Source organism: Salvelinus sp. IW2-2015, linkage group LG4q.1:29 (assembly GCF_002910315.2).
Source record: "Salvelinus sp. IW2-2015 linkage group LG4q.1:29, ASM291031v2, whole genome shotgun sequence".
Lineage (NCBI taxonomy): Eukaryota > Metazoa > Chordata > Actinopteri > Salmoniformes > Salmonidae > Salvelinus > Salvelinus sp. IW2-2015.
In genome coordinates, this window is record NC_036842.1 from 8582028 (window position 1) to 8608348 (window position 26321).

At 45.7% G+C, this 26321-nt stretch overlaps 1 pseudogene; it reads right to left on the reverse strand.

Annotated features, from left to right (window-relative positions):
- The window catches only part of LOC111962828 (ras-specific guanine nucleotide-releasing factor 2-like), a 39049-nt pseudogene that overhangs the window by 5366 nt on the left and 7362 nt on the right, over window positions 1-26321 (reverse strand).

Here is a 26321-nt window from a genome sequence, read left to right on the forward strand (position 1 = left end):
AAGCGCCAGTGACTAGATCAGTAAAAAAGTGGTCAGATGAGGCAGATGCTAAGCTACAGGACTGTTTTGTTAGCACAGACTGGAATATGTTCTGGGATTCCTCCGATGGCATTGAGGAGTACACCACATCAGTCATTGGCTTTATCAATAAGTGCATCGATGACGTCGTCCCCACAGTGACCATATGTACATGACCCAACCAGAAGCCATGGATTTACAGGCAACATCCTCACTGAGCTAAAGGCTGGAACTGCTGCTTTCAAGGAGCAGAAGCTGATAAGAAATCCTGCTATGCCCTCTGACAAACCTTCAAACAGGCAAAGAGTCAATACAGGACTAAGATCGAATCGTACTACACCAGCTCTGACGCTCGTTGGATGTGACAGGGTTTGCAAACCATTACAGACTACAAAGGGAAGCACAGCCGAGAGCTGCCCAGTGAGCCTACCAGACGAGCTAAACTAATTCTATGCTCGCCTCGAGGCAAGTAACACTGAAACATGCATGAGAGCACCAGCTGTTCTGGAAGACTGTGTGATCACGCTCTCCTCAGCCGATGTGAGTACGACCTTAAAACATGTTAACATTAACAAGGCCGCAGGGCCAGACGGATTACCCGGACGTGCACTGCGAGCATGCGCTGACCAACTGGCAAGTGTCTTCAATGACATTTTCAACCTGTCCCCGTCTGAGTCTGTAATACCAACATGTTTCAAGCAGACCACCATAGTCCCTGTGCCCAAGAACACTAAGGTAACCTGCCTAAACAACAACTGACCCGTAGCACTCACGTCTGTAGCCATGAAGAGCTTCAAAAAGCTGGTCATGGCTCACATCAACATCATTATCCCAGAAACTCTAGACCCACTCCAATTTGCATACCGCCCCAAAAGATCCACAGATGATGATCTCTATTGCATTCTACACGGCACGGCTCTCTAGTGCGCTCAAAGCTCATCAATAAGCTAAGGATCCTGGGACTAAACACCTCCCTCTGCAACTGGATCCTGAACTTCCTGATGGGCCGCCCCCAGGTGGTAAGTGTAGGTAACAACACATGCGCCACGCTGATCCTCAACACAGTGGCCCCTCAGGGGTGCGTGTACAGTCCCCTCCTGTACTCCCTGTTCACTCATGACTGCACAGCCAACAACGACAGCAACGAGACAGCCTATAGGGAGAAGGTCAGAGACCTGGTCATGTGGTGTCAGGACAACAACCTCTCCCTCAACGTGATCAAGACAAAGGAGATGATTGTGGACTTCAGGGAAAAGAGGATTGAGCTTGCCCCCATTCTCATCGATGTGGCTGCAGTGGAACAGGTTGAGAGCAAGTTCCTTGGTGTCCACATCACCAACAAACAGTCTTCCCTCTCAGTCTTCCCTCTTCCCTCTCATCACCAGTCTTCCCTCTCAGGAGACTGAAAATATTTGGCATGGGTCCTTAGATCCTCAAAAGGTTCTACAGCTGCACCATCGAGAGCATCCTGACTGGTTGCATCACTGCCTGGTATGGCAACTGCTCGGCCGCCGACCGCAAGGCACTACAGAGGGTAGTGCGTATGACCCAGTACATCACCGTGGCCAAGGTTCCTGCCATCCAGGACCTCTATACCAGGCGGTGTCAGAGGAAGGCCCTAAAACTTGTCAAAGACTCCAGCCACCCTAGTCATAGACTGTTCTCTCTGCTACCGCATGGCAAGTGGTACCGGAGCACCAAGTCTAGGTCCAAGAGGCTTCTTAACAGCTTCTACCCCCAAGCCATAAGACTCCTGAACACCTAATCAAATGTCTACCCAGACTATTTGCATTGCACCCCCCCCCCCTTTTTTTTTACAGTGCTGCTACTCTCTGTTGTTATCATCTATGCATAGTCACTTCAATAACTCTACCTACATGTACATATTACCTCAACTAACCGGTGCCCCTGCACATTGACTCTGTATCGGTACCCCCCTGTATATAGTCTCGCTATTGTTATTTTACTGCTGCTCTTTAATCACTTGTTACTTTTATTTCTTATTCTTATCTGTATTTTTTTTTTAACTGCATAATTGGTTAGGGGCTCGTAAGTAAGCATTTCACTGTAAGGCCTACACCTGTTGTATTCGGAGCATGTGACTAATACAATTTGATTTGATTAGATTTGATATCCTGCAAATGAAATGGCTTAGCATCTATTCTAGGCAGTAGTTGTGTGTGTGATTGAACTATACATACCGTCTGTAGGATGTCTTCTATCCTGAGTTGAGCATCATCTTGTTCATCTTGAGAAAGGGCACTGAGGGACAAGCAGAGTCTCATTAATAACAAATGTAATGACACAAACACACACCCACTCTCACACACTCTCACACACACTCTACACTCTCACACGGTATACTAAGGTACACGCACCACACCACACACACTCACTAACTCTCACTGTGTGATGTTGTGTGTGTGTGTGTGTGTGTCCGTTCCATGTCTGTGCCAATGTCGTGTTCGAGCCACCGCCCTGTTGTGTGCCCCACAACCACCAACTGTGTGTTCGTGACTGTGTGTCCGCCTGCTGTAGTGTGTGACTGTGTGTGTCTCGTTGTGTGTGTGTAGTGTGTCGTTATGTGTAATCGTAAAACACACCTCAAGAATCTCGCCATGTGTGCTGTATGTGTGATGTGTGTGCTGTGTCCTGTGAGTGTGCTGACTGTGTGTCGCTGTCGCTCTCCGACCCGAGATGTAGTCATCCAACTAATGTGTGGCTTCGTACTTAGCTTTGCGTCGATGTGTGTCGTGCTCTTGGTGAATGTGCTGTGTATACGGACAGCCGACCTACACCACACCAAGATGTGTGCCGAGCTGTGTGTGGTGTCTGAGTCGTCGTGTGTACCGTAGCGTGTGTGTGTGTCTGCGTGTGTGTGTGTGTGTGTCTGCGTGTATTTACCTTAGAATGTTTCCGGTGGCTTTCCTCTCTTGAGGCAGCAGGTCTGGGTCTCGTAGCACCTCCTCCAGAAGGGTCATTACACCCACCTTCAGCTCACTGTTCAATCTCAAAGTCCTGACACACACGCACAAACACACACGCAACTTAGCGCATCATTCCCCCAGTCATTTCTTCAGAGGATGCTGTGAACTCACAGGTACAATTGTTCACTCCCTTCCACATCAGAATTATTATAGAGCATAAATTGACCTCTTCTCTCTTACGTCAACATCTGTCTGTTTCAGCATGTATGGTCCACTTACACACCAGGACACAGGAGAGGAGGGCTGACCATCCCGTAAATGTGCATGTGTGTCCAGCCCCACAGAGCAGACGGTGGCAACAGTCCTGTCTGCTACAGAGTGCAGGACACCAGGGGGCCCCAGTGGAGCAGGGTGACAGTTCTCTGGGCGTCACGAGAGTTGGACAGAGGACAGCAGGGGGTAGGCAGCAGTGTTTTGTGTGTGTTGTATGTTCAGACCTGTGAGTGCTTGGAGACCCACGTGACGCAGTACGTTGAGGACTCTGTTGGTAGCAGCTCTACGGATGATAAACTCCTTGTCACAAGTCCTCTCACTATTATTGAAACCTGAGAGAGAGAGAGAGAGAGGAGAGGAGAAGAGAGAGAGAGAGAGAGAGGAGAGAGAGAGAGAGAGAGAGAGAGAGAGAGAGAGAGAGAGAGAGAGAGAGAGAGAGAGAGAGAGAGAAGAGAGAGAGAGAGAGAGAAGAGAGAGAGAGAGAGAGAGAGAGAGAGAGAGAGAGAGAGAGAGAGAGAGAGAGAGAGAGAGAGAGAGAGAGAGAGAGAGAGAGAGAGAGAGAGAGAACTTGTGGTGAAATGGTAAATGCTGCTGGTAAGACTGTTGTTATTGTTCGTCATGTTGTCTGTTACCCTGCGGAACTGCCGTGTCCGGCGGCTGCCGTGGCAATAGCGAAGGCTGAGGCTGGTGACATAGTACCACGATTGTTTTCCCCGCTGGAACCTCCAGACTGTCTGTATCGCATGTGTCTGGGTGTAGAGGGGGAGCGACAGGGGGACTCTGTCAGGGGGACGCGGTCCTCGCTGACTTGAGGGTTAGACTCTGGAGGAACTTCTCCAGAGAAAACCGTCTCCAGAACAGCTGTTAATTAAAATATACAGGCACTCGCGTGAGTGTGTGTCTGTGTTTGTGTGTCTGTGTTTGTGCATGTGCCAGCCTACCCCTGCGGATGCTGCGTCTGAGTTTCCACAGAATGCATCGATGCGCGGCATGTCTCCTCCCTCTTCCCGCGTTGTGTGTCTGTGTTTGTGTGTCGTGTTTGTGCATGTGCCAGCCTACCCCTGCGGATGCTGCGTCTGAGTTTTCCACAGAATGCATCGATGCGCGGCATGTCTCCTCCCTCTTCCGGCGTTGGGGGGACAGGTTCCGGTGAACCGGGGGGCGGCTCAGTTCTAGAAGGGCTTTTGTGTGGTGGGAGGGGAGGTGGAGACCCCAGGACTGTTGGCAGGCTGGGAGCCCGCGCTGCAGGTGGGAGGGGGGACGAGAACCCCGATGGAGCCCCGGTGGAGGTGGGAGGAGGCGAGAAAACCCTGAAGGCCGGGCTCTTGGTGCGTTGGGGGAGCGGGGGCAGAGAGATGGAGCGAGGGTACTGAGAGGCAAGCTCGGGGGATGTTAGCAGCAGAGGAGGAAGGGGTGGAGAGGTCTAGGACTCCTGCCTTGGAGGAGACCGGGGAGGAGAGGGAGAGTTTGCGGGAGTGAACCGGGGAGGAGGTGCGGGAGGGGATGGTGAGAGGAGGAGGAGAGGAGAACTTGCGACAGAGACGGGGAGATTTGTTGTTGAGGTGCTCGCCTCCCCACGTCCCCTGGTTGGTGGCAAAGAACAACTCCAGAGACCTGAGGAGGGACAGAGGGATGGCAGAAGAAGAGGAGGATAAAGACAAAAAGGAAGCACTTGATTATTTCTTTGTCATATGAGAAACCTATGTAACATCTATGTTAGCCCTCTGAACTAAAACCGAGAAGAAAAGGTATTTTTGTTTGAAAGGCTGTATGAGTGAAATGAAGTAATGAAAGAGTCAATGGAGAGGCAGTGAAAAGAGGAGAATGTACGAGAAAGACAAAAAAAGAGCGTCACTCTTTTTGGTCCAGAGCAAGCCGTGTGATCTTCAGACTGTAGTCAGGACAGAGAGACGTGATGGACAGACGATCGGAGGAGTGATACTGAACCCTGAGAGGAGAGGAGGAGTGGAGGAGAGAAGGAGAAGGGGAGAGGGCAGGAGAGCACGGGAGAGGAGGTGTCGAAGGGAAAGATGTGGAAGGAGGGGGTGAGGAGGAGTGATAAAACCAGGAGTGGAGGAGGGGAGTGGAGTGGAGGCGGAGGAAAGAGAAGGAAAGAGACAGAGAGAGTGATGGTCAGCATGCATGTCTATTATATGAGGATAGAGGGAGGAAGAGACAGAATGGATGAAGGAGTGATGGAGTGATGTGGCATGAGAAGACACAATGTGTGTGTGGGTTCATACTGTATATCTTTCTACCTGACCGGTATAGAGGTAAAAGGTTTCTTGTATATGTCGGCCAGTTTGTCCATGACCACAGCAGCGGTAGTAAAGATCCTGTACGTGTGGAGGAAGGTGTTGAGGAAGTCGATAGAGAGGAAGCGCAGGTCAGTCAGTCTCTCCAGCAGCCGCTCCACGCTGGCGTAGCGGATCTGGGGGACCTTGCAGGAGTTGAGCGTCTTGCTGAAGCAGATGTCCACATCATCTTTGTGCAGCCGTGCGTCCGACCTGGTGGGACAAGTATCAATAAGATCATCAGCTATTGGGTGATCTCCCAGATGGGCGAAGGGGATGGGATAACCTGGGGATTATCAACCCTCACTGACGTGGAAAAGGATATACAGTCTGTATTTGGGCTCTTACTTGATCATGTGCGGCACAGTTACTTTAGAGTTCTCCTCAAATACGCTGGTCATCAGGCCATTACAGCGGATATTATCTATACACTATAGACAGAGAGAAAGAAAAAGGTACAGAATGAACGAAAGACAGAGAGAGAAAAGAGAGAAGGAGAGACAGTCATGTTACTGTCCATGGTGCTGAACCGCTTTCAAAATCAGCGTTGAGGCTTGCAGAAGCAGTAGGTGTAGGAGTTGATTTGGGACTAGGCATCTCATCCCCAGGTATGTTTACCTGACTGATGTCACTGGTCCAGGCCGCTTTCTCCTGGCGGGAGGGAGCCAATAGGATGACAGAGAAGGCGGGGCCATCAGGGGGTTCCACCACGATTTTAAACTCCAGGTGGTTGAAGCCCTGACCTCCTGCATTGTCTACAGGAGCGGGGTGGGAGGGATCAAGGTCAATAGTTTGTTGACGTATTGATTGATTGATTGAGTTGACTTATTCATTGATTTATTATTTTATGAAAGATACTTACAGTCCTCATCGTTGGCATCCAGCTCCTCTACAAGGGTACATTCTATTAGGGACAACACCCCACCCTGCTGTGAGGGTCAAAGGGCAGAGGTTAGAAGCCATACATCTAACACGCACGTGTAGAGGGAAGGCCAAATGTGTCAAAATCTGCTTGATATGCAAATGTTTTCTACAACAAACACTACCGGTCAAACGTTTTAGAACACCTACTCATTCAAGGGTTTTCTTTATTTTTACTATTTTCTACATTGTAGAATAATAGTGAAGACATCAAAACTATGAAATAACACATATGGAATCAAGTAGTAACCAAAAAAGTGTCAAACAAATCAAAAGATATTTTATATTTGAGATTCTTCAAATAGCCATCCTTTTCCTTGATGACAGCTCTGCACACTCTTGGCATTCTCTCAACCAGCTTCACCTGGAATGCTTTTGCAACAGTTCCCACATATGCTGAGATTGGTTGAGGTCGGGGGACTGTGGAAGCCAGGTCATCTGATGCAGCACTCCATCACTCTCGTTCTTGGTAAAATAGCCCTTACACAGCCTGGAGGTGTGTTGGGTCATTGTCCTGTTGAAAAACAAATGATAGTCCCACTAAGCCTAAACCAGATGGGATGGCGTATCGCTGCAGAATGCTCTGGTAGCCTTGTTGGTTAAGTGTGCCTTGAATTCTAAATAAATCACATACAGTGTCACCAGCAAAGCACCCCCACACCATAACACCTCCTCCTCCATGCTTTATGGTGGGAAATACACATGTGGAGATAATCCGTTCACCCACACCGCGCGTCACAAAGACACGGCCGTTGGAACCAAAAATCTCACATTTGGACTCCAGACTAAAGGACAAATTCCCCCCGGTCTAATGTCCTTTCCTTGTGTTGCTTGGCCCAAGCAAGTCACTTCTTCTTATTGGTGTCCTTTAGTAGTGGTTTCTTTGCAGCAATTCGACCACGAAGGCCTGATTCACACAATCTTCTCTGAACAGTTGATGTTGAGATGTGTCTCTGTGAAGCATTTTTTTGGGCTGCAATTTCTGAGGCTGGTAACTCTAATTAACTTGGTATTTTACCAAATAGGGCTACCTTCTGTATACCCCCGACCTTGTCACAACACAACTGATTGGCTCAAACCCATTAGGGAGGAAAGAAATTCCACAAATTAACTTTTAAGTAGGCACACCTGTTAATTGAAATGCATTCCAGGTGACTACCTCATGAAGCTGGTTGAGAGAATGCCAGGAGTGGGCAAAGCTGTCATCAAGGCAAAGGGTGGCTATTTGAAGAATCTCAAGTATAAAATATATTTTGATTTGTTTAACACTTTTTTGGTTACTACATGATTCCATATGTGTTATTTCATAGTTTTGATGTCTTCACTATTATTCTACATAGTAAAATAAAGAAAAACCTTTGAATGAGTAGGTGTTCTAAAACTTTTGACCGGTAGTGTATATCAACACATTTCGTATGTATATGTGTGCATGTGTCTGACCACAAGAAAGTACAGATTTGATTTGACCCGTTTTGTCGTAGCAGGAAAATAATCCTGTGGCAAGAGGATTTTAATATCTGAAGAAATATTAAGAATCGCCACCAGGGGGCAGCTGAAGCGGTGTTTGTGTACAATGCAGCACCGTACCTACATTGTACCTTAGACTGCAGGTCCACTGGGCGCCTGTTCAAAAGTAGCCTACGTAGACTATGTGCAGGCTACAGCGCGTCTTGTGTGAATTCTTACGTGGATTATAATAAACGGACATATTTGTAGGGGATAGACTTTTTTTTCGTTAGGGCAAATCCGTAAAAAAAAAATATATATAAAAAGTTGTATTATATGTGCAAGGCAAGCAATAGCAAGAATAGATGATTGGTGGCCTCAGTGCCTGTGTGGTCCAGGGGTTACAACCGCTGACCCTGGCACACATATGGTTTGAATCCGGCCCACTGCCCTTTGACTCCCCCTCCCCCTATCATCTCCATCTTTCCGACACTGTTCTAGCTCTTCAATGTAGGCAACAACAAAAAAAGACTTCAATTCATTTAGATAGCCTATAGCCTACATTAGGCCCACAAGTTAATTGCATTAATTTCAATGTTTTCAAGAAGTAAAACGAATAGTCTGATAATTTACACATCAAAGAAATGTGTCTCAACTCAACAAAATAGTCTTTGGATAGGCTCAAACGCATACACATCTTGACAGCTTTAAGAAATTACATTTTAAAACAACACAATACAGGCTTTCAATCCACAACAAGGATGACTTCAAATGCCGGCATCAAACTGGAAGCACAGCAGGCCTTTGCTACTGTAAGCCGGCGCATAACAGTTAGGTAATGGAAATCTATAAAACGTGGGCGAGCACTGGAAGAAAGTTTATCGTTCTACAACGGGCCTTCATCTATCAATCAACTGATGGCCCAAATCAGCTCATCAACTCAGACAGGGAAACACAAACAGTAGCCTTCTATCAGTTTTCACACCATTTATTATGTGATTGGGTAGCTTAGAGAACGTATTGGAATAATAATCAAATAACAAGGGACCTATTGCAACCATCGATGGCACTAGATTATCACCATCTGATGTCTTGTTAAATGATCAATACGCGCTAAATTCACCCGCACAGCTGATCTCAATTGCAACCTTTATTGGTCACCTCATTACCGCTCCCTAAAAGATGATGTCGGTGTTGCTTTAGTCCTGGTTGCAACCAAAGTCTTTCAAGATATGTTCGCCCTCTGGTTGGTATTATCATCGGAACAACTTAGTCCTTTTTGAACATACTAAGGGTGATTTATCTATTTGACAAGAATTACGTACAAAATAAATAAAGTATTTCACAATTTACCACGGCAAATCTACTGTGGCAATTTACCCCACACTTTGTATGCAACTAATGTTGGTGTAGCCCACTGTTATTATTTTGTTTGTTAATAGATTTAAAATGACTGTTTTATATCTTTACTATTTTATACCATTATGTCCTCTTCGTATGAATAGATTGTTTTTATATATCCTTAGAGAGTGAAAGTAGTGTTGGGTGGAAGCTCTTTGTCATTGAGAAGTCCAATTATTTCATGGACTGCAGCAGACTGTAGGAATGTCTACTCTCAGTTACTCATTGCCTCTCCTGACTGTGAAATGCACGGCGGAGCACAAATAAATGGAAAAGTACTGAAGTACATCTTTGTGGAAGGGAGGGGGTGAGAGCTAAGGGTATAAATGAACACTGCGCTGTACTGAATGTACAGCATTCGACTGTTACATCTTCGCCGAGTTTACATTTGAAACATCACTCGGAGTTTGTATGATAAATATCTTTATTTTATATTGAGATATTGGTTTCCTTACTAGTTTCCTATTTACAGTATGCTATCCATTAAATACATCTGTCTTTATAGTAAAAGTGTCTGGTATGGTGATTTCTTATCAGGTTCGGGGGTAAAATATCCCTGGACTGTCCATACTTGAAATGTGTAACTAAATCAAGTCCATTGGCGGGATTTTGTTATTTGTGCCAGAAGGGTATGGGATGGAATCGAACCCACGCCGACAGGGTAGGCCTATATGTAAAATCAAATTTTATTTGTCACATGCGGCGAATACAACAGGTGTAGACCTTACAGTGAAATGCTTACTTACAAGCCCTTAACCAACAATGCTTTAAGAAGCCTTAAGAAAAACGTGTTAAGTAAAAAATAGGATATGTTAAAAAAAAGAATGACAAAAAAGTAACAAATAATTAAACAGCAGCAGTAAAATAACAATAGTGAGGCTATATACAGGGGGTACCAGCACAGAGTCAATGTGCGGGGGCACCGGTTAGTTGAGGTAATTGAGGTAATATGTACATGTAGGTAGAGTTAAAGTGACCGTGTGTAGATAATAAACAGAGTAGCAGCTGCGTAAAAGTGGTGTCTGGGTAGCCCTTTGATTAGCTGTTCATTAGCTGTTCTTATGGCTTGGGGCTAGAAGCTGGTAAGAAGCCTTTTGGACCTAGACTTGGCGCTCCGGTATCGCTTGCCGTGCGGTAGCAGAGAGAACAGTCTATGACTAAGGTGGCTGGAGTCTTTCACAATTTTTAGGGCCTTCCTCTGACATTGCCTGGTATAGAAGTCCTGGATTGCGGGAAGCTTGGCCGCAGTGATGTACTGCGCCGTACACACTACCCTCTGTAGTGCCTTGCGGTCGGAGGCTGAGCAGTTGCCATACCAGGCAGTGATGCAACCAGTTAAGATGCTCTCGATGGTGCAGCTGTAGAACCTTTGAGGATCTGAAGACCCACGACAAATCTTTTCCGTCTCCTGAGGGAGGAGGAACAGGCTTTGTCGTGCCCTCTTCACAACTGTCTTGGTGTGTTTGGACCATGATAGTTTGTTGGTGATGTGGACACCAAGGAACTTCAAGTTCTCAACCTACTCCACTGCAGCCCCGTCGATGAGAATGGGGGCGTGCTCGGTCCTCCTTTTCCTGTAGTCCACAATCATCTCCTTTGTCTTGATCACGTTGAGGGAGAGGTTGTTGTCCTGGCACCACACGGTCAGGTCTCTGACCTTCTCCCTATAGGCTGTTTCATCATTGTCGGTGATCAGGCCTACCACTATTGTGTCATCGGCAAACTTAATGATGGTGTTGGAGTCGTGCCTGGCCGTGCAGTCATGAGTGAACAGGGAGTACAGGAGGGGACTGAGCACGCACCCCTGAGGGGCCCCTGTGTTGAAGATCAGCGTGGCGGATGTGTTGTTACCTACCATTACCACCTGGGGGCGGCACATCAGGAAGTCCACGTTCCAGTTGCAGAGGGAGGTGTTTAGTCCTAGGGTCCTTAGCTTAGTGATGAGCTTTGTGGGCACTATGGTGTTGAACACTGAGCTGTAGTCAATGAACAGCATTCTCACATAGGTGATCCATTTGTCCAGATTGGAAAGGGCAGTGTGGAGTGCAATAGCGATTGCATCATCTGTGGATCTGTTGGAGCGGTTTGCAAATTGGAGTGGGTCTAGGGTTTCTGGGATACTGGTGTTGATGTGAGCCATGACCAGCCTTTCAAAGCACTTCATGGTTACAGACGTGATTGCTACAGGTCGGTAGTCATTTAGGCAGGTTACCTTAGTGTTCCTTGGCACAGGGACTATGGTGGTCTATTTGAAACATTGTCACGACTTCCGCCGAAGTTGGTGCCTCTCCTTGTTCGGGCGGCGTTCGGCGGTCGACGTCACCGGCTTTCTAGTCACCACCGATCTACGTTTCTTTTTCCATTTGTTTTGTCTTGATTGTACACACCTGGTTTCCATTACGTTCTAATTTATTCCCTATTTAACCCTCTGTTTCCTACATGGTTTTGTGCGTGTTTGTTCTTTGTTTAGTAGTCGCTCTTTTGTGTCGAGCTGGAATATTTTTCCCTGCATGGAATTTGTTTGTGATTTTCTGAGTACGTTTTTACTCAGTTCTGTGTCCTGCGCCTGACTCCGTCCTACCCGCTGCACACTGACTTATGACAAACATGTTGGTATTACAGACATGTTGGTATTACAAAGCAGCGGTCCTAACAACTAGACTACCCCAGGCCATGATTGAACTACATTTTGACAGTTGATTCATTACCTTACGTTCGCGATAAACGCGAACGTTTATCGTCCTTTTTTTATAATACACTGTAGATCTCAAAAATCATGGGCCAAGTTTTTTTTGCCTGCTTTTACCTCTCGTCTTTACATCTGATATTACAGGCCTATGTAGGCTATAGTTTAGGTGTAGCCTATCAGGGTTGGGGAGTAACAGATTACACGTAATCCGTTACATGTAAGGGATTGCAACAACAAAAAAACGGTGACTGTAATCCATTACATTAACAGCAAAAATATTGTAATCAGATTACAGATACTTTTGAAAACTAGATGATTACTCCGAGGATTACTTTTAAATTCAGAAAGGATGTTTGCAAAAATTTTGGGGATACTTTTCTCAATGACATTCAAATCAGCATTGAAAAAAGGTGCAAGTTCAAGTTTGTTCCACCTGAGCGTGTCTGACCACAAGTCAGAGACCACTATGATGACACACCAAATGTGTTTGATGGATTGCGGGTAAAGAGCAGGAATAGGCTTTTTGTGGGCTACAGTCCAAGCTATCTCTTCCAATGGTGCAACTGCTGTCGGCATCCAACGATGATCCAATTTGAATAAACGCTTGGAGGTAAGGATGACAGCAGTGGTGTGGTCTACGGCGATACGGATATCACTTATTATTGATATCTGCATAGCGCATTGATGTGAATCACACTGCTGCTCTCTCATTTAGCTATTTGCGCCTCATGGATTGTGGTTGTTGTGGATGGCTGTTCACAAATCTAAATGTGTATTTGAACCCAATAATGGTTGAATTCAAGGCGTTTACGCTGCCTATCAATCATTGCTCTTGAAACCAGTGGACAGCCAGTGAAAATGCGCTCTTGCAACAGCTGCATAGTGCGGATCCCAGCCTATGGAATAAAAGTGGGGCTTTTATTGCTCAATCTAATTCATGCTGATAAAAGAAATACATCCATATGCCTAATGGACACACGTGTATGGATACATTTCAGATAAGTCCATTTGAATGTGGGGGTGATAGGACCTATAGGCCTAGAGTAGCAGTGGGACATTGTCTAGCTTGAGCCTTTGAGCAAAGTCAGAGACGGAATATGATTTTGATAGCTGGCGCTGGTCTGAATGACTCAACTGCCCCCTGAATACGTTTTTGTGAAAGCATCTAAATCATGAGACTCATTTGAAGTCCCTGTTGCGCAGGAAAATTTCACGCGACAAAACAGCGATCAAATTAAAATCTGACATCTGTACATGCATATGTGTCTGTGTGTGTGTTTGACTCTCACCTTGAGCAGGTGCAGCTTTCCCCCGGAGGTGCGTGTGCAGACAAGGAAGTGTTTCGTAAACAGGAAGCACTGTCGTTCTCCTTCCTTCCTGAGGGACAGAGAGCCCAGACGGACCTTACTGAGCATGCCCCGTTCACTGCTGGATGGGACTGGATCATAGAGCCTGATGGTAGAGAGAGAAAGACCGAGCGAGCAATGGAGGTGTGTGTGTGTGGGTACCTTGTGTTGTGTGTGTGTGTGTGCCTCGCGTTGAATAATGGTTGTTGTAGCTGTGGAGCAGGCCGTGTGCGTTGGAGTTTGAACCGTGTGGACTTGTGGATAGAGTCAGTGTGGAATGGGACTGTCCTAGGGTGTGTTGTGGAGGGCTGTGCTGAGTGGTGCAGAATACCATGTGTGATGTGTGTGTGTGTGGATTCATGTGAAACCGCAACATTTGCATGAGAACACTATGAAGTTTGTATGGTGGTAGAGTGGGAAAAAACATAGTTACACATTTACCGAGAATACTACTGATGACAGCCACAGGAACCATCTTTATAGTGCTATTTGGCTGCTTGTGTGTGGATATGAGTGAGTGAGGTGCATTTCGTCCGTAATGTGTTGTTTGTGGTCTGTACTCACGCCTGTCGACAAAGGTCTGAGTCATGGTATCCAGTAACTATGTCCACACCGCCTTCTACGATCAATTCTTCTACGTGTGGGCGGCAGAGATTCTTACGATAAAAATGTTCTCTGTAATCGCTCAACCGTCATCAATGCAATCATCCTGACAACACAACCACCCATTTAGCTACATTATCCACACACAAAAAACCACTGATTGACTACAATTATCTACCACACAAATCACTGCTAACTACATTTACACTAACTACACAATCACTGCTAACTAACATTACCGACTACACAACCACTGTTAGCCTACATTATCCACCACACAACCTCACTGTTAACTAACATAATAATCCAGCCACATAACCACTAGTGTCCTAACATTAATCCACCACACAAACCACTGCCTCACTACATTATCCACCACACAAACCACTGCTAACTACATTATCTACCACACAATCACTTTAACTAGCATTATCACCACACTCACTGTTAGGATCTTATTCAGTTATCCACCACACCAACCACTGCTAACTACTAAGTTACGCCTACTACACAACCACTTGTCCGTTAGTCCTGGACATGACCTAGCTACACAACCACTGTTAACTACATTATTCTACCACACAATCACTGTTCAACTACATGTTAGTCACCACACAACCACTGCTAACTACATTAACTCTACTACACAATCCGACGGTATGTCCAGTCCTGACATAGACCTACTAACACAACCACTGTTAACTACATTATCTACCACACAATCACTGTTAACTACATTATCCACCACACAACCACTGCTAACTACATTACCTACTACACAACCACTGCTAACTACATTACCTGCTACACAACCACTGTTAACTACATTAACTACCACACAACTATTGTTGGCTACATGATCTACTACACAACCACTGTTGGCTACATGATCTACTACACAACCGCTACAGCTCCGTTATCCTCACTTTGACAGCTCCTCTAGTTTGGACTTGGCGAACTCCAGGCTCTTGCGCTCCACGTGCTCATGAGGCGTGTGTGCCAGCAGCTCATGGAGAGTGATGATGTAACGAGGGATCTGAAACACAACGGAGAGGCGTCTGTCAGTCAGTCAGTCAGTCAGGTCTGGGCCGTATACTAACATGTGGAAGAGGAGGGGTTGAAGGGTGGAGGTTAATGAGGTCTGGACGCGCGCGCGTGGGTGTGACGTGTGCGATGTGCTACCTGGAACATGGGGTAGGTGAGGAAGGTCTCCAGCATGCGTCCCTCACAGGCAGCGTTCGCCTCATACTGCTTCAGCAGCTTGTCCAAGTCCCTGTTCTGTTTACAGTTGGCCAGCACCTGCAGGCTGTACTGGTGGTTCCTCACAAACTCCTGGTAGATGTTCAGCATGGGCAGCAGAATGTCAAACAGGTCCGCTGGAGAGACAGACACATAAAACATTCCACACCAAGATAGTGGTAGAGGTTAGCTAGAGTGGATTTGACCCAACATAGACGCCTCATATCTCACCCAGCACCAGCGTAGGCCAGTTGGCTATCCGAGCCTTCAGGCCCTGATGAAAGATCTCATGGAGGAACATGATGGTCTCACTGGGGACACAAAGAAGAAAAAGATATTGCAATTAAATCAATTCAATCCGTTCGCAAGTGTCTAGGGGGTAGGGGCTATGGGTTGTTTCTGGAGGGGGGTCAGACGGTGTGTTACCTGTTGAGGAAGATGCTGCTAACGTCATCGTGGCTGATGGGAGGTTTCTTGGAGCTGGCGGCCATACGTAGCGGCCTGAGGAAGAAGTTGACCAGGACAGAGAGCTGGCAGACGTACTCGGTCTCTGCCTCCACCATGTTGAACACGATGTGGTTCCTCTTCCTCATGTTCTCAGCGTGGGGGGAACAGATGTAGTCCTGGACGATGATTTTCCACTTCCTCCGACACAGCCAGCCTCGCATGAAACTCTGGACCTTTTTGATCTTTTTAATGTCTGGGTCCTCCTCCTCCTGGTTGGTCTGGTAAGGCAGCATCCTCTCCTTGGCCTTGTTCAACAGCACGATCTGGAAGCACACAGTCAACAGTCAACACACAACAGTCAACACAAAACAGTCAACAGTCACCACACAACAGTCAACAGTCAACAGTCAACACACAACAGTCAACACACAACAGTCAACACACAACAGTCAACAGACGACATTCAACACACAACAGTCAAAATACAACAGTCATCACACAACAGTCGACACACAACAGTCGACACACAACAGTCGACACACAACAGTTAACACACAACAGTCAACAGTCAACTCTACCAGTCAACACACAACAGTCAAAATACAACAGTCATCACACAACAGTCGACACACAACAGTCGACACACAACAGTCGACACACAACAGTCAACACCAACAGTCAACACTAACAGTCAACACACAACAGTCAAAATACAACAGTCATCACACAACAGTCAACACACAACAGTCAACACACAACAGTCAACACACAACAGTCAACACACAACAGTCCACAGACAACACAGAATAGTCAACACGCAACAGTCAACACACAACATTCAACAGTCAATATTCAACAGTCAACAGTCAATAGTCAACACACACCAGTCAACACACAACAGTCAAAATACAACAGTCATCACACAACAGTCAACACACAACATTCAACAGTCAATATTTAACAGTCAACAGTCAATAGTCAACACACACCAGTCAACACACAACAGTCATCACACAACAGTCATCACACAACAGTCAACACACAACAGTCAACAGTCAATAGTCAACACACACCAGTCAACACACACCAGTCAACAGTCATCACACAACAGTCATCACACAACAGTCAACACAAATCAAACACTAGCCAGATCCCCTCGCCTAACAGAAACCTTTATTTGTGTGTGTATTTTTGTGTGTGAGCATGCGTGTGGTGCATGTGGCCGTGTGTGCATGTGAGTGAGCACGTGTGTGGTTGTGTGTGTGTGTACGTGAGTGTGCGAGAGACCGTGTAAATGTGTGTGTACCTCTGCTTTCAGCCTCTCTATCTCTGTGTCCTGGTCCTCTAGCTGGGTGCGTAGCTGGTTGGCCGCCACCTTCTCTGTCTCCATGATCTGGACCAGGTGGATGTACTTCTGCATCAGGACCTCGCGCTCAATGATGATGTCAGAGTAACTACAGGTGGAATGGTAAGTGTGGAATGGTGAGTTTAAACCCAGTCGACATGGTGCACACTGCACAGGGAACGCCATAGAAGCATTATGCTCAATGCATATTACCAAGAAACATTTAAAAGTAAACACCATAGCATAAATGTATTCATCATCCCTCAGTGTACATAGAGAGAGAGAGAGAGAGAGAGAGAGAGAGAGAGAGAGAGAGAGAGAGAGAGAGACGGAGAGAGAGAGAAGAGAGAGAGAGAGAGAGAGAGAGAGGAACGAGAGAGAGAGAGAGAGAGAGAGAGAAGAGAGAAGGAGAGCGATGAGAGAGAGAGAGAGAGAGAGAGAGAGAGAGGAAAGAGGAGAGCGAGACGAGAATGCGATATTACCAAGAAACATTAAAAGTAAACACCATAGCATAAATGTTCGTATCTCATCATCCCTCAGTTTGTACATAGGAGAGAGAAGAGAGAGAAGGAGAGAGAGAGAGAGAGAGAGAGCGAGAGAGGAGAGAGAGAGAGAACGAGAAGAGAACGAGAAGAGATGAGAGAGAGAACGAAGTAGAGAGAGAGAACGAGAACGAGAGAGAGAGAGAGAGAGAGAGAGAGAGAGAGAGAGAGCGAGAGAGAGAAGAGAGAGAGAGAGAGAGAGAGAGGAGAGAGAGAGAGAGAAGAGAGAGAGAGAGAGGACGAGAGATGAGAGAGGGAGGGAGAGAACTGGGAGAGAGAGAGAGAGAAGAACGAGAGAGCGAGACAGAGAAGTGCATATTACCAAGAAACATTTAAAGTAAACACATAGCAAATAAATGTATTCATCACTCCCTCAGTGTACATAGGGGGAGAGAGAGGAGAGAGAGAGAGAAGAGACGAGAAGACGAAGAGAGACGAGAGAGAGAGAGAGAGAGAGAGAGAGCAGAAGAGAAGAGAGAGAGAGAGAGACGAGAGAACGAGAACGAAAGAGAGAGGGAGAGAGAGAGAGAGAGAGAGAGAGAGGAGAGGGAGAAGAAACGAGAGAGAGGAGAAGAGAGAGGGAAGAGAGAGAAGAGAGAGAGAGAGAGAACGAGAGAGAGAGGAGGAGAGAAGAGAACACGAGAGAAGAGAGAAGAAGAAGGAAGAGAGAGAGAAGAGAGAACGTGGGAGATATAGAGAGAGCGAGCGAGAGTTACAGTAGAAGTTTACAAGTAGTGGGGTGAAGAGAGAGAGAAAGTGCTGGATAGAGACAGAGAGAGGAGGGGGGAGAGAGAGAGCGAGGTGGCGTCTCGAGGTTAGGGCTGTGATGTAATCACTCTGGTGGTACGGCACCAGAGTGTGACCTAAATGTGGACTGCTCCGAGCAGAGCACACACACGCTTACAAATGGAACAGACGTGTGGAGAGGGGGTTGTGTGTGTGTGTGTTTAGTGTGAGGATCACTACACAGTCACTGTGTGTCTCAGAGCAGAAGACGGCATACCGGCTGCCTAGGTGACAGTCAGCCGATGCATTTGCATGTGTGTCATGAGTATAACAAGCAAGGCAGACCGAAATCAGAGCCTAACTCCTATCCTTCCCTTAGCCCCTAGCTGCTACAGTAGCTGCGAGTTCTTAGCCCCCAGGCTCTTGTAAAAAGGTGTTGAGGTGCTGTCGTTGGATAGACTCCACCCTCTTACCTGGCCTGTTGGATATACTCCACCCACTTATTGCAGTCTGACTCCTCCTCCGTCCGCAGCTCCAGAGGCTTCTGACCGTCATGGCCAAACACCACCAGGAAGTAGTGCTGGAGGAAACAGGAAACATAAATACTATTACCAGGAAGTAAACAGGAAATAGAATCAACATTTTAAGGTGGTACCAGAGAGGAAGAGGCGAAGTGAGAAGGTCCACTTCTGTCAAAATCTGTCCACGCGAGAATACAAAGAAATCCCCACTTGGTCTGCTTATATTGGTCTGCTTAACCTTTGACTGCAGTAGGCTAAATCAGGGTCACACAGAATGTTCTGGAAAGCCACACACACGCACGTAGACATACATTCACAAAACCCAGAACTTACATTCCAGTATTAGAAGAATGATGCTGTTTTTGTCTGACTAGTGTTTATCCTTGTCTTGTTATTTCTCTGAAAGGAATCCGATAAACACGCAATTTCCTACATATTAAGCATTCCCACCACATAAACAATACTCTCATAATATGAAACGTGACTTCATTGTTTAAAAACCGGAGAGAATATTTCTTGGGCATGGAAAGCAGGAAATGTCATCCCAAATGAGCCCTTCTGTTTGTCACTCAGTTCCCTGACCAAGAGAACAGGAGAGAGAACAGGAGAGGGGACAGGAGAGAGGACAGGAGAGAGGACAGAAGAGAGGACAGGAGAAAGAGGAAGGGAGCAGAGGCAGAGAGGACAGGAGAGAGCGACCAGGGAGTAGAGGACAGGAAGAAAGAGAAGACAGGAGCAGAGAACAGAGAAGAGGACAAGAGAGAGACAGGAGACGAGAACAGGAAGAGAGAACAGGAGAAGACAAAGAGAGGACAGGAGAGAGAACAGGAAGACAGGACAGGAGAGAGGACAGGAGAGAGAGAACAGGAGAGAAGAACAGGAGAGAGACAGGAGAGAGGACAGGAGAAGGACAGGAGAGAGACAGGAGAGAGGAACGAAGAGAGAGAACATGAGAGAGGACAGGAGAGAGAACGGGATATTGAACAGAGAGAGGACAGAGAGGAGAGAACAGGAGAGAGGACAGGGAGAGGACAGGAGGAGAGAAACAGGAGAGAGGACAAGAGAGAGAACAGGAAAGGACAGTGAGAGAGGACAGGAGAGAGAACGGAAAATGAACAGGAGGACGGACAGGAGAAGAGGAGCAGGAACAGAAGAGAACAAGAGAGAGAACAGGAGAGAGGACAGGAGAAGACAGGAGAGAGGACAGGAGAGAGGACAGGTGGAGAGAGAACAGAGAGAACAGAAAGCAGAGAAACAGGAGAGCGAGGAACAGGAGAGAGGACAGGGAGAGAGGACAGAGAGAGAACAGGAGAGCAGAACCAGAGAGAGAGAGAACAGAAAAGAGAGAACAGGAGAAGAGAACAGAAGAGAGGACAGGAGAGAGGACAGGAGAGAGGACAGGAAAGGGACAGGAGAGAGAGACAGGAAGAGAAGAACAGAGAGAAGAACAAGAAGAGAGAGAACAGAGAGACAGAGAGAGGGACAGGAGAGAGGACAGGAGAGAGGACAGGAGAGAAGAGAGGACAGGAGAGAGACAGGAGAGAGGACAGAAGAAGGCGAGAGAGAGAAGACAGCAGAGAGACAGCGAGAGAGAGAGAGGAAGAGAGAGAGAGAGGAGAGAGGACGAGAGGAGAGAGACGGACAGGATATTGAACAGGAGAGGTTTATAGAGCATAAATAAATGTTGTCTATTTATCTACTGTGTTCTGCCCATCGATTCCTTGGGAAGAAAAGTTTTTTATTCTATTCTATTCTATTAAACAATATTATTACACGTTCAATGTTAATTTTCAATTTTTCAATTAAAATGTTATTTTCATATAATTATGATTGAATGTCACCCACTGGTCTGCTTATTTAGAAAATAAAACATGTTATTTGTACCTGATACATAAAATGCTGATTCAATTAGAATTCATTTCAATAAATTTTTCATACAACTACATTCAAATTCCACCACAAGAATTTGTTGATATCAAATAAAATCTGATGATACAAACGTGTGTGCGGCGTGCACGTTGAGTACAGTATATAAGTGGGTGAGAGACACTAGCTAGTGTGTGTGCCTGTTAAGAGACCAGAGAGAGGCTTAAGGGCTTCCGTGTGTTGTGTGGTGTGTGTGTGGCGTGTGCGTGTGCGTGTGCGTGCGTCGCGTGTGTTGCAGGTTACAGTAACCACCAGTGCTTGTGCAGCTCCTTACTGCGGCTAATGCGGCGTCCCGGCCGAAGGCCTGCTGTCAGCTGGGGATAACAATGAGAGAGAGGAGGATAGAGATGGAGGGAAAGGAGAGAGAGAGAGGGGAGAGAGAGGGAGAGAGAAAGTGAGAGGGGAAGCAGCCCACACACAGGACCACTCCACATCGAGCCATCAGTTCATATCTCTGGTGTCTATCTGAACAACAACATGATAGAACCGCTAGGCAGCATGTCAACACAGCGAGACACAACAGTGCCTGTGGACCAATAGTTGACTTCCATTTATGTGTCAGACTGGAGAGCTTTGACGCGGCAGACAGAGCTGTCTAAAGTAGCAAAATACAAATAGGCCTATGCTGAGCCTGCTGTGTGTGTGTGTGTTGTGTGTGTGTGTGTGTGTGTGTGTGTGTGTGTGTGTGTGTGTTGTGTGTGTGTGTGTGTGTGTGTGTTGTGTGTGTGTGTTGTGTGTGTGGTGTGTGTGGTGTGTGAACATGCTGATTTCCTCTGAATGATAGAATCTGGATGATACAACTGAGAAAAAACACACACACTCACACACAGTCCCAGGCCTCAACATATCCAGGTAAAACAGAGAGCTCTGTAAAGTATGTAGACTGTGTGTTTTGAGGCTAAAGGACCAGCAAGCTGCTATTCTTAGTCAGAAGCATCCCAGAGCACTTGTACCCAATACACATGTAAAAACACACACATAGAAACACACACACACACATAGAAGCAAACGACATAGAAACACCACACACACACACACACACACACACACCCACACACACACACACACACCACACACAAGCACAGACATAGAAACACACACATACACCACACATAGAAAAACAGACATAGAAACACACACACATAGAAACACACACATAGAAACACACACACACACACACACATAGAAACACACACACACACACACATAGAAACACACACACACACATAGAAACACACACACACACACACACACACACACACATAAACATAAACATACACATAGAACACACACATAGAAACACACACATAGAAAAACACACACAAACACACACATAGAAACACACACACACACACACATAGAAACACAAGCACATAGAAACCACACACATAAAACACACACACACATAGAAACACACACATAGAAACACACACATAGAAACACCAACACACACCACACACACACACATAGGAAACACACAACATAGAAACACACACATAGAAACCACACACACATAGAAACACACACATAGAAACACACACATAGAAACACACATATAGAAACACACACACCACGCATAGAAGAAACACACCACACACACACACCACACACATAGAAACACACAATGAAAACACACAAACCACACCACATAGAAACACACACACACACACACACCACACACACACACACACACACAACACACATAAACATTACACATAGAAACACAAACACATAGAACAACACACACTAATAGAAACACACACACACACACACACACACATCAGAAACACAACACACACACATAGAAACAACACATACAACACACACACACACATAGAACACAACACACACACCACACATTAGAAACACACACATAGAAACACACCAACAAACACACACACACACACACACACACACATAGAAACACACACACACATAGAAACATACACATAGAAACACACACATAGAAACACACACACACACAGACCGGGCATCTGATTCTCCAGCAACCTTTATCTCTCAGTATCCTGCATGCTTTCAGTCTTCCTCTCTCTCTGGTGTATTTCTGTTACTGTTTTAAATGTAGTTACATTGCTTTTCGTTTACCTAATTAAGTGTTTTTTAAATTCAAATTGTTTCTCTCTCTCAGTCTCTCTCCAACAGAGTTTCTGTTAGGAAACTGTGGCGCCGGACAACGTGACTCTGAAGATTTACTGGCAATTTGAGAAATTTACTGGACCCATATGCAATGGGTGCATATAACCCATTGGGGTGTCCACCCACGGTGATCAGAATGACAGAAATCACATGTAGATTATGGTAATGCATTTTAGCAGAATATGCAACTCAGGTAATGAAGCAGCCAATAAAATGTGTTTGAAAAATTTTACTCAAATGCAATTTGCGGGAAAACACCATTCTAAACAGTGCAGCTGACAGCAGGGTTGGGTAGGTTACTTTCTAAATGTAATCTGTTACAGTTACTAGTTACCTGTCCAAAATTGTAATCAGTAGTGTAACTTTTGGCTTACCCAAACTCAGTAACGTAATCTGATTACATTCCGTTACTTTTAGATTACTTTCCCCTTAAAAGGCATTATAAGAAAACAAAAATGTATGTTACCATCTATTGCACAATCTATTTTAAATCAATGTTAAAGTTTACATAGCTGGCCATATATGGATGTTAAATGTTACTTTATGGGTTGGTTATGTAGGTTTCTTCTAGCCAATCACTTTCTACTACATATAATAATACGATTAAATTATATATTTTGTCACGCCCTGATCTGTTTCACCTGTCCTTTTGCTTGTCTCCACCCCCCTCCAGGTGTCACCCATCTTCCCCATTATTCCCCTGGGTACTTATACCTGTGTTTGTGCGAGTTTGTTTTCTTCATTCAAACCTACCAGTGGTTTCCCTTCCCTTCTTCGCTATAGTCCCTGTTTTTGACCTTTCCTGCCTGCCGTCCTGTACCTTTGCCTCTACTCTGGATTACCGACCTCTGCCTGACCTGACCCCGCCTGCTGTTCCGGTGCTTTACACACTCTCTGGATTACCGACCTCTGCCTGACCTGACCCCGCCTGCTGTTCCGGTGCTTTACACACTCTCTGGATATTGACCTCTGCCTGACCTGACCCCGCCTGCTGTTCCGGTGCTTTACACACTCTCTGGATTATTGACCCCTGCCTGACCTGACCCCGCCTGCTGTTCCGGTGCTTTACACACTCTCTGGATTATTGACCCCTGCCTGCCTTTTTTTAATGTATTTTTTATTTAACCTTTATTTAACTAGGCAAGTCAGTGAAGAACAAATTCTGAGACCAAAAACTGCCTCGTTCAGGGGCAGAACGACATATTTTTACCTTGTCAGCTCAGGGATTCTATCTAGCAACCTAGTTCCAATAAATCGTGTACCCCTTGATCTTCAAGAATAGGACTTTGAATTATGGAAGTATAGGTTAGCCAATTGTTTTACCTGAGCATAACCCCAAAACTAAGGACTTACTAGCCAGCTCTACTCTGTTTATGATTTTGTTGTCATGGACAGATTGGGCTCATTGATTCTAGTTGAAAAATAAATGCTACGTTCATGGAATGGCATGCTTTGAGCACTACTGAAAATTGCTGTTAACATGTGAAAAATGAATGCCTTATGCTGCATTTGCTATAGGCCTATTGTTTACCTTTTTAGTGGGTGACACTCTGGATAATGCAGCTGTTTAAATCACAGATGATCCAATAACAAAATGGCCGCTGTTTTGGTAAAAAGTTGAGGGATGGGCCTAACCGCCTAACCTAAGCCTAACCTAAACGCTCTCAGATTAATAGACAGCACTATGGATGCAAGGACTGACCAGCCATGATATCCAAATGATTGTTTTAACCATGTTTTGAGGCTATACGGTGTGTTTACATTCACAATGTTTACAAACATTGGAGAAAAACAAGCTTATATTTTGGATTTTGGGTGTGACACTTGAACTAAACTCATGAGGCATTTTTAAATTATATTCTTCAATAATCAATGTGTGTATATACAGTTGAAGTCAGAAGTTTACATACACTTAGGTTGGAGTCATTAAAACTTGTTTTTCAACCACTCCACAAATGTCTTGTTAATAAACTATAGTTTTGGCAAGTCGGTTAGGACATCTACTGTGTGCATGACACAAGTAATCTTACCAACAATTGTTTACAGACAGATTATTTCACTTATAATTTACTGTATCACAATTCCAGTGGGTCAGAAGTTTACATACACTAAGTTGACTGTGCCTTTTAAACAGCTTGGAAAATTCCAGAAAATTATGTCATGGCTTTAGAAGCTTCTGATAGGCTAATTGACATCATTTGAGTCAATTGGAGGTGTACCTGTGGATGTATTTCAAGGCCTACCTTCAAACTCAGTGCCTCGTTGCTTGACATCAAAAGAAATCAGCCAAGACCTCAATAAAGAAATTGTAGACCTCCACAAGTCTGGTTCATCCTTGGGAGCAATTTCCAAACGCCTGAAGGTACCACGCCTGCTGTAAGGCCTACAACCATGTCACCTATGGGCACAAACCCACCGTCGCTGGACCAGACAGGACTGGCAAAAAGTGCTCTTCACTGACGAGTAGCAGTTTTGTCTCACCAGGGGTGATGGTCGGATTCGCATTTATCATCGAAGGAATGAGCGTTACACCGAGGCCTGTACTCTGGAGCGGGATCGATTTGGAGGTGGAGGGTCAGTCATGGTCTGGGGCGGAGTGTCACAGCATCATCAGACTGAGCTTGTTGTCATTGCAGGCAATCTCAACGGTGAGCGTTACAGGGAAGACATCCTCCTCCCTCATGTGGTACCCTTCCTGCAGGCTCATCCTGACATGACCCTCCAGCATGACAATGCCACCAGCCATASTGCTCGTTCTGTGCGTGATTTCCTGCAAGATAGGAATGTCAGTGTTCTGCATTGGCCAGCGAAGAGCCCGGATCTCAATCCCATTGAGCACGTCTGGGACCTGTTGGATCGGGGGGGTGAGGGCTAGAGCCATTCCCCCCAGAAATGTCCGGGAACTTGCAGGTGCCTTGGTGGAAGAGTGGGGTAACATCTCACAGCAAGAACTGGCAAATCTGGTGCAGTCCATGAGGAGGAGATGCACTGCAGTACTTAATGCAGCTGGTGGCCACACTAGATACTGACTGTTACTTTTGATTTTGACCCCCCTTTGTTCAGGGACACATTATTCAATTTCTGTTAGTCACATGTCTGTGGAACTTGTTCAGTTTATGTCTCAGTTGTTGAATCTTGTTATGTTCATACAAATATTTACACATGTTAAGTTTGCTGAAAATTAACGCAGTTGAGAGGGCGTTTCTTTTTTTGCTGAGTTTATATGTGACAGAAATTAACACCTCTGTTAAACTTAGAGGGGGAATCTAAAGATGTAACCACTAGGATGGGTTGTTAATATGACTAGGATTGTGCCTTTAGCTTCTGGACAACGAAAGAAAGTTGATATGAAAACCAATACAACTGTCACGTTCCTGACCTGTTTTCTGTTAGTTTTTGTATGTGTTAATTGGTCAGGACGTGAGTTTGGGTGGGCAGTCTATGTTTTGTGTTTCTATGTTGGTTTATGGGTACCTGATATGGTTCTCAATTAGAGGCAG